The sequence below is a fragment of the Mixophyes fleayi genome, chromosome 5 (genome assembly GCF_038048845.1).
Source record: "Mixophyes fleayi isolate aMixFle1 chromosome 5, aMixFle1.hap1, whole genome shotgun sequence".
Lineage (NCBI taxonomy): Eukaryota > Metazoa > Chordata > Amphibia > Anura > Limnodynastidae > Mixophyes > Mixophyes fleayi.
Window position 1 is genome coordinate 141,656,952 of NC_134406.1, and position 10,919 is coordinate 141,667,870.

Here is a 10,919-nt window from a genome sequence, read left to right on the forward strand (position 1 = left end):
TAATTTTGCTAGATACACACAAATATGCAGTATAGGATAAGCGCTCACAATAACTGTCTTTTTGCTTAGCTAGCCAGAAAAAACAAGTCTCTTTGGAGCACTAGAAAGGACAGGAGGAGGGAGCTGTGATTTTCCTTATCCTGCAAAAAGTCACAGGCAAAGTTGCTGGAACTACGGAGTTTTGTATTCCCACTATCACGCATCTCACCAGTTTCGCTCTGTGTGGCTCATTGTGTGCTTTGGTTTCCGTTGGTAACCAATATCTGCTGTTTAGCCTGGCGTTCCTCTATCAGCGCCATCTTGCCTAGTGGTCTGCGCATACGTTTCCATGAGAACCTTCTAAACTTCTGCTCCGCAGTGATTGGATCATCTGCAACCAGTTCCCTTTATAAGGGCACTCCTCCCTTTAATGGGTGTCAGATCATAAGGTCTCTCTACCTGATAGGAACCATTCCCTCTGACTCCTGTTGTTCCTGACATCATGGATGGTGCAGCTTATTACTACTCTAAATTCCTGTACTGCTTACTGCTTCTCAGCAATTACCTGTGCAACTCTTCACTACTCAGCAACACCTGTGCAGCTCACCACTATCCAGCATTACCTGTGCAGCTCATCGCTACTCAGCAATACCTGTGCTGCTTACTGCTTCCCAGCAATTACCTGTGCAGCTCATCGCTACGTAGCATTACCTGTGCAGCTCATCCCTACTCAGCATTACCTGTGCAGCTCATCGCTACTCAGCATTACCTGTGCAGCTCATCGCTACTCAGAATTTACCTGTGCAGCTCATTACTTCCCAGCATTATCGCTGTAGAGCATCGCTCATCATTGGTCCTGTTCCAACTTTATTACACCTGTTTGGATCTTTGTGCTATTACTCTTTGCAGCTCATCGCTTCACTACCATATAAGCTCAGCCTATCTCACAGTCTAGACCTGTGGCTTCACTGCAGACCATCGCTCATTATTGGTCCTGTCCCAGCGATATAACACCTGTGTGGATCTCAGCGCTATTGCTCTCTGCAGCTCATCACTTCACCACCTTATTGGTTCAGCTTTCCTCACTGTCAAGAACTGTAGATTCACTGCAGAGCATTGCTCATCATTGGTTCTGTTCCAGAGTTATACACCTGTGTGGACCTCAGTGCTCCAGCTCTCTGTCGTGCATCTCTTCACCACTACTACTGTTCTACCTAACAACTACTTGGTGGTTCTGCACATTCTCAGCTCTGCACCCCCTAGAGGACTGCGACTTGCGGTGGAGAGCAGCCAAGGCCATATTCCCTTGCGAGAATCCCAGGTGGACACTTCTCCACCATTAGACTCTGCACCTCTCTGGGGGTAAGCTGTCACTCTAGCAGCATCAGGACCATTCCCATTATCTTTTGTGACACCCACTAGTCGCTGCATTTTATGCTTCTATTAATTCAGTCAGCAGGAATCAATTCTGAATAAGTCTAACCTTTCACTGGGAGCTATCTTCATGGACAGATCATTATATGTCAGTAGGACATAAATGTACACAGGAGTGTTGATAATTTTTGCCTCTCTTGCATTACTTCTTTGACACCTAAGCAAAGGAGAGACATAATCTAACAAGGGAAATGTCAGAAGGGGGTGGATAAAAGTTGAGTAGGCTCTACTTATTCCTGTCCCTGCTCTGTCATGCAATTTAGACAGATTTCCATGGCACAGCACCGGCGTCTCTCCATAAAGAACAATAATCTCTATGCGGGATTTCATCGCTCGTCCCACTTAGCTGTCAAAACTGAAATAGAGGCAAAATGTAATTAATTATGCTCATGTGCATATGCCCTTAATATTTTTATTTAATCTTTCAAAAGTTGTAATAGTAGCCCACCTTCTTAAACTGTTTGGCAAGGGTGCTGCCATATAAGCAGTGTCAGAAAAGATGGGTAGTACTTTAATATGAAAGTGGGCAATTTATCCTTCACGGACCAAAGATGACCAATGATCTCTATGATCCTCCATCATGTCTACTGACTCTGAACTGGAAGGCTCAAAATTAACAGGCTATAACACAGACTTACACAGATATGAAAGGCTCTAACACAGACTTGCACTGAAAAATAGAAAATACAAGATAGAATATACAATAGTGTGAAGATTGTTTAAATATGAAACCAGAAAAGAACTATTAATTTTACAGTCACATAGACATATAGGTGAATCAGCATGTAAATGAGAGAGCTGCAATACTTTATACTGCAGAGCAAGGATGTGTTTATCCGGATAGCACGTTATTGGAGAAGCTGTCCTTGATGAACAATTTTGATAAATAGATAAATAATATCTAATCATAGCAATAGGCGGCAAAAAAGAGATGATAGTCAACAAGGGAAAAATGCCATAGGAAAGAGATCCTGGTATATTTAATATACACTGTGTTTCACAACCAATGCTTTACTGTGTCAGCGTCATATGCTTGTGGATCTAAGTTACACTTGGCAATCAGGATGAATTGTGCATTTTGCTCATGTTTTTTACTCCAATGGTCAAGCCATTGCCCCTCATAGTGATATGCACCAATTTGAATAGGATTGATTAACTTAAACAAAGTTAGGATCAGAGGTACACTTTACATACCTTAATAATATTTGTAATGTGAAGTCAGTCTCATGTATACTGGGAAACAAAACAGTATATAATTTGTGTTGTTTTAATAAATTTTCTTACTTTAAGCAAGCATCTTTGTATAATAGAATGACAATCTAAAATTTAACTATGGAAAATGGATTAAAAGTACTCCAATGTAAAAAATACAACTCAATGTAATTTATAGCATGTTTGTTGCTAAGAGTACATTCACCTTGCATAGCAATTTCAAGTCAAGGATAGAAGAGTACTTTGTGGTAGATGTTCTGATAATTCATGCTACTATGACTACAGCATTTTAAAAAATGCCTGTATTGCTAGGGTAATCTTTAAGAAATAAACCATTGATTATTTTAATATCTACAATGAAATAAAAAATATTACAGTAAAACCTCAATTCTGTGTATGAAATGCAAGGTAAATAAAATATTATTTGGTTAATATTTTGCATTAGATACAGATTTAATCTCTTTAGCGCACCATATGTTCATATGATGTTATCACATTTTATTTATCAGCGTTCTAGTGGTTGTCTAAGTAATACCGTTCTTTTCTGCATGCCTGTAGACTATTTTCAAAGCAAGGGGGACTCTATTACTCATAAAAACAATCCTTTGCCACGTGTGACTGTTTCCTCTACTTAAGCTCCATGAGTCAGAAGCCTGAAAAGAGTGTTTTCTCCTCTAACAACTATCTAATATACCTGAACTGAGCAAAAATTCTTTCTTGCTTACTCGTAGATAACGTGCTAAATGGTATGAAAGTTACCTCTTCTCCCCTGTCATCAGCCCTAGTCCGCAGATTTAAAGTATGTGCTGTACAATTTAAATCTGCTTACATTAGGACGTGGCAGTTGGGACAGATGCTGCCCCTTCTTCCCACATAGCATCACAAAGAATAGATAAGAGAGAGGATTCATTGTTCAGTTCAGTTACATGTCACCAAACAACAATCTTATATAATATATATATATATATATATATATATATATATATATATATATATATATATATATATATATAATATTAATATAATATAATAGATATTGTAAAGTACTCTGTGGGTCCTTTTTTAATTATAATATTTAAAAAAAAAAAAACATTCAACAAATTTGGAAATACCCTTTTAAAATAACCTTGAATTGTATTTCCTGTCCAGTTTTCATCCAGTATTCAATGCATCATTAAGCATCCAGTACCTCTTGTTTTTTTCTACACTACCTCTTTACCCTATGTTCTGTGTTTGAGTTCCTGGACACTACCTAGACCGAGATCATATTGGTCTTGAGCCATCCTAGTCTTAAATGTTAAAATAATAGATTCAAATGTTAAAAATTAAATAAAAATATTTTAAAATATTAAATATTGAAAAAAATGTTTTTTTTCAAAGACTAAATAATGTTTTCATTAATTTTCTTCTGTTAACACAATCCTGACATGGCAGTAACAGATCAAGTTGGGCAACACGATGGCTTAGTGGTTAGCACTTCTGTCTCACAGAACTGGGGTCATGAGTTTGAATCCTCACCATGGCCTTACCTGTGTGGAGTTTGTATGTTCTTCCCGTATTTATGTGGGTTTCCTCCGGGTGCTCCGGTTTCCTCCCACAATCCAAAAACATACTGGTAGGTTAATTGGCTGCTATTAAATTGTCTCTCTCGGTCTGTGTGTGTTTGTTAGAGGACTTAGATTGAAAGCTCCAATGGGGCAGGGACTGATGTGAATGAGTTCTCTGTACAGCGCTGTGGAATTAGTGGTGCTATATAAATAAATAAATAGATGATGATGATGAAGTACTGCAGTTGTACAAGTACCAAAGCGAGACTTCTCTTGATTTTTTGAATCCTGGTGAATCTTATAATCAGTAGTACTCCCTTGATGTACAGGACCCATTAATAAATATATTTCTTAGACATTGTCGCTTCAAATAGTTGTGATATGGATGTAATTGTGATGATTGATGGCATATTGACTGCTACTTATAGGGATGAGATCCTCAGAGAAATAGTTTTGTTGTAGCTGTAACTTTTGCAAGGAATATGCTTGAAACTAGAATCTATGTAATCTTCCAAAAAATGCAAAACAAGAAAAAATGTTTTTACAAGGTGAGGCAAGTACTTCCAAATCAATATCAGTCATATGTTTAATGGTAGGCGTTAAAAAGTGGCACCTCATATAGGTGCCATGGAGAAGTTAATATAGAAGTATCAATGAAATTGTCCAGCCTAATTTTTTTGTTGCACTATAACTGTAACAAATTCACAAAATGTACACCTTATACATTTATCAGTAGTAGTCTTCTGAAAATCCATTAGTAATACCGCTTTATACACCTATTTATAATAAGGGTATACTTTTATTTTATTTTTATATACAGTATTGTAACTATAAAAAGGTTCACCCATTGAAATTGTTAACATTTAAATTTGTTACATCATGGCATAAAAATGCCATAAAAAATGTATTCTGCAATTCTTACCTCAAAAGACAAAGTCAGCACTAATATTAACCGTTTTTTTAAAAAAAAAAAAAAAAAAAGTTTTTTCCTTAATTTGTTATATTCTGGGGTGGTGATTATTCAATCAGGGGCTGACTGGTAAATTTTAGCCCGGGGAGACGAAACTTGGCTCAGTAGCCTATTAGAAATATTTTAAAGGGGAACAAATATAGGTAGCCCAGTGAACCAGCCCACGGTTGCCCACTTTTGGACTGGCCTAGGGGGCATATGCCCCCCAGACCAGCCAGCCCCTGTATGCTATAATGGATCAGGTTACTTTGCAATTTTCTCCCCAATCATTACCCCTAATGCTGTCAGGCATTCTCACCTGTTCCCCAATCCTACTACCACAACCAGTAGGGTCACAGGAGTACCCGTACAGTCTGCTCACATTGGCACTACCTCCTAGAAGGTGCAGAGTCTAATGGAGTGGAAGGTCTTCGCCAGAGGCTCCCGCAAGGGTGCTTGGTCTTCACAGCTCCCTGACTGCAGGTTGCGGTTCTCCTAGGAGGTGATAAGTGAAACTATAAAGAGAACCAGGACTATAACTGAAGATGCTTTGGATGAGGAGTAACAGGAAGACTGAGAGATTAGGAGACAGTAGAGCAGTCTGCTGATAAACACAGGAGGCTGGTAGCGATGGTAGTAATAACCGGCAGAGCGTTTACCAAAACGATAGTGGAGTAGACTCAGAGGCTGTGATGATTTGCGGATTGATGTGCGGGAGACTCAGAGAACAGGCAGTAATAATCTGCAGAGCGCTACCATAGGGTAGTGAAGTAGTCACAGAGGCTGTGTTGATCTGCGGAGACTTCAGAGAACAGGCAGCAAACAGGAGCCAGGGAACATGACATCTGAACAGGAGAGTAGACTTGAAGATCTGGCAACTTGGTAGAGAAGCAGGTTCTTTAAATAGACAGAGCTGACAGCAATTAGCCAATCAAGAGGATGCAGGAAGTATTGAGCAAACCAGGTGTGTGCATGCTCTGTTCAGCCCAGCAAGTGAATGCAAAAAGAGGGAAACAGATGAGAACAGTGACAATAATGTAGGATTAGCTGGTGTAATGTGTGACACATACAGTGCTTCAGATGTGCAAAGCAGTATTATGGTTGTTATTATTATTATTATTATTATTATTATAATTATTATTATCATTAGCTTTTATTTGTAAGGTACCACAAGCGATCCACAGTGCCATAAATAGGGAGATATACAGAGTACACAATTACAAATTTCACATTGGTATGGCGTAATTAGAACTTAATATGGTCTGATTAAAATTGACCAATGCTTTGTCAATATAAATTTTGCACCTTATTTATACTTTAGATTTTAAATTATATTTGGAATATTATCTAGATTACTATTTACAGATTTATTCAATTGTAAGGTTGAAAGTCCCAGAGCATTATTTTCATGTAATTAGTTTCATATATTTGATCTTTTAAATGCTATATTGTAAATGCTTAAGTATTCCTGAGACTCGAGAATGGTCCCTTTGGGGAACACTGACACATAAGGGAAGGGGAGTTAAGGACAGAAACAGAAAAGGAGTGGTTGGGTAGGAGGTAAGCCAGGAGAGGACAGTGCCATGGAGGCAAATGTTGTGGACGGTTTGTAAGAGGAGAGGGCAGTCAACAGTATCGAATGCAGAAGAGAGGTCACAAAGGAAAAATGTCACGACTGAGTATAGCGTACCTGCTATCATTGGCACTACTCGAAGGAAGGTGCGGAGTCTAACTTGCCCCTGGTGTTCACTTGGGACCCCCGCAAGGAGTCGTGCCCCTGGTGTTCACCAGGGACCCCCGCAAGGAGGTATGGACTTACCTGCAGGAAACACGCAGGTCGCGGTCCTTCCACGAGTCAGATAGCGAAGCATGAGAGAAATTGTAAGACAGGCCGGTTCGGCAATGGTGCGGACTAGGCAAGTACACAAGGGGAATCCGATGGGCTGATGAGTCAAGCCGGGTCGGTAGCGTTCTGGCAGTGCGGTACAAAGGGAGATCCAAAGGAGTAGTCAAGGCAATCCGGGTCACAAGGGTCGCAGGCAATACGGCAAAAATCAGGAGACACGCAAAAGGTCAGGAGACAAGCAATAACAGGAACACTGAGGGAAACGCTGGAGGACAGGAATGGACCTGAAACTCTGGCACTGGAGGTAGGACCAAGAGAGTCTTAAATACTTCTGGTAGCCAATAAGCCTGAGCGACGCAGCGCTGTCATAATACTAGCGCTGTAGCACTTCCCTAATGCAGCGTCCCGTTGCTTAGCAATGGGAATGCTTTCTGCACTTGTAGCCGGGCGGCCGAGTGGGGAGGAAGTGACTGATCAGCGAGGGGCCGTCATGGATACAGGTGGCGCCTGACAATAAATAGGGAAACGCTTATCTTAGGTTTGACAGTGAGAAATGTAGTTTTATGAGCTAACACCATTTTGCTCCATAGTAGCCATTTTGTTCTTTGTAAACTACAAATATCCAGATCTTAGTTGTTATTTATTAGTAGAACATTGCTTATAGAAGAATGTATACACGGCCTTGCATATAGCTGAAAAGTAACACTTCTTCCTAGGGAGTAGTTTGCGGAGTAAATATGTGGCTAGACAGTTAAACATTTCTAGGCCTTAGTGATAAGTGCAATCTTGTTTTTGGAGAGTGCTATAAATATGTGACCTTTGAAAAAAATAAAACCAGAGAATAACACACTCAGAACCTGCAGTGTGCTTCTTTCTCTCCAGCTGTATTGAGCTCAACCTGTTTAACTTGACACCTCAGTGAGAACTGGTCGATCAAGACTTGAGGGTCTTAGATCTGACATCATTGGAGGTTCCACTGAGATCAGCTCACCTGGCCCAACGGACGGACACCGGAGGCTATTCTGGACACAAGACTCTGACCTAAACCGCAGTAAGTAGTTTTCTACTCGTTAGACTCCTTTGTTTAGTGTTGCCTCATGTCTGTCTAAGGTATCAGGCACGCTGATCTATAAGTCTCAAGTTATACAGTAATTACTAACATTGGGCCTGATTCATCAAGGTACCAAACGCAACCGTATATGCGTTGCATACTTTGAGTGACGCAAACACTTACGTGAGTGAAATAAGCACCTCAGACTGCAAAAACACACCCTCCTGTGGTCTTCCACACTTAAGGCACGGAATTAAGCATTGCAAGCGCAATAAAACACACCCACCTGCGGATCTTTAAACAAGGCACAAGCACAAGCGACGGATCACAAGTGATTGACGGGAAGCTTATGCATACGTTACGCCCACTGTGGGAGGGACATGAACAGTTTGTTTGCACAGAACACGACACAATTGCCTGGGGCTTATTTTTACGGGATAGCTCTTTACTTATTATTGACTGCCAAATAACAATGATGTGGCACACTCTGAATGTTGTTTTTCCTTTGCTAATAGTGTGAAACACACTTTTTAACTGAAACACACATGGCCTTTCTGTGTTTTGGATTTTAAATCGACGAATAGTATGCAAAATGCAAGGATATGGCTACCTTAAAAGCACATACATAATGACTTGATTAAAATGTATATGTATGTTGTACTAGAAATGTATCTGGCTTTTCTGGAAAATGCATAGCATACTCTTCCATAAAGGATACACACACACACACACACACACACACACACACACACACGAGTGTCTACAATCTCCACACAGATTAAGGGTTTCAGCCTGGATTAGAATTTATGACTGTCTTTATGGGAAGTGGGAGAGCTACCCACTAGCCCAACCTGAAAGATGAAAAAACACAGAGAGCACCAACAATACAGCATGCGTGCTACACAGGCAAATGACAATTAATAGTACTCCTCATTATTCACACAAATTTCTGACAAAATAACAATCTCACAGGTAGCTCACTGGTTAGCACTTTGGACTCACAACACAGCAGCCATGAGCTCAAATACAAAGCATATTAGTTATTAATGTGTGGACTGTAATCATTATCCTAACAAGAAACGCATGACCGTGACACAATGGTTTCATTTTTTATTTGTTATACACGCTCAACCATATTGTAAAATATGCCCTCTGATTTATCCTGTATTGTAAGCAAATCATTTTTGGGAGGCAAATTACGAAAAGCCTCACGGCCCACACTTCACATGCTCATTATTATGTGCATGCTAACATTGATTTCTATGAATGGACTAAGAAAGGGTGGGTTGTAGGGGACAGCTTCCTTGGAGTTAAAGGCAACATTGGCAGCAAACAGACTTTCATCAGGATCCACGGCGTACACGTTATGTCATGTACTCAGCTTTATCCAAACAGGACGCTCACCACACTCCAGTACCATGGAGCTTTTCATCGCTTACACTTCTGCCTTACACCACTGACGCCACTTCTGGGTACACTTTCGATGTTCTCTTTAATGTGTGACTGGCTTTGCTCTGACAATTGAACGTAACCTTGGACTATCACTACAATGACACATGATGTGGGGAAATTGGTAACTAGCTAGGGCGTTTGACCTTTTTGGACTTTATCTTGCACACAGGGCCTACAGATGCAATACCTCTTATAGGGGTGGCTTGTTAGTGGAGGGCACATGTTCCTTTTGGATTACATGCAAAGAGCAAATCACAATCTTTTCTGCTAGCAAAATGATAATGGACTTCAAAACAAACCATCTTATTTAAATGTTAATGTTTTTGGATTATTATTTGTCCTTACACCCACATGTAGGAGAATTAGATGAATAAAGACACACACACACACCAAGGTTATTATTTTTTTCTTAAATGTATATAAATTTTGAGATAATAACAAATATTAACAAATTTACATGAATGTTTAAAACTATTTACATTTTAAATAAAAAAAACACCAAAAAACTATTCATACAATGTTGACCAATAGGCCATTTTCCCCTCCAGCTCCTCCATGCATTTTCGCTGCTCCTTTTGGAGCTGCTTTATTTTTTTCCAGGATGCAGCAGTTTCGGCCCACATCTCTGACAAGGTTGGTGGGGGGAGGCCAATTTTCAGCTTCCTCCATGTGTGCTGAAAGAAATCAGAAAAAAAACATTCAATACATGTATACATATTTTTCCAAACAGACAGGATTTACTAGAGATGCCTACTGTTACATTACTTTCAAATGTTAGGGCTCTAGGTACAAATGCATTTGGCTACAAAATAGACGTTGATAAGGCTTTGGTGTGGCATTTGGATAGATGTTCTACATTCTGGTGTGGCCTGGGGAGAGGCCTGTGGACAGGGTGGTCTTAACAGCATTATAGGTCCCAAGGCAAAGCACTACAGTGGCCCACTATCTACACAACCACTCACAGGAAGTTACAATACTTTGGATTAGATTTGAAGTAAAAAGAAAAACATTCATATACTGACAAGTTGACAAGGCTATTGGCCACATTTGTGTTGCCCTGCCCTGCGTGGCCATGTGTTATGATGGCTCTGTCTGTGGTTTGAGTGGTTAAAGAAATTTACATTTGTAGGGCCATTTAAACCTGTGACATTTAGGTCACCATTTAATCAACATGTGTGAAAGCAGGTTTTTTTTCCCAAGGATAATGGACATCTCAATCTTAGCCAATTATGTCCAGCACTTACAGCAAATACTTACTATCTCCAAAGGCGTCTGGCTCTTGGCTGGCCGATGATGCCTCCTCTGGACTCTCCTCCTCCTCAGCCACCACTGGCAGGCGCAGCTGGTCCTCCTCCTCCTCCTCAGCCACCACCGGCAGGCGCAGCTGGTTCTCCTCCTCCTCCTCAGCCACCACCGGCTGCTGCGGCTGCTGCTGCCACTGCTCCTCCT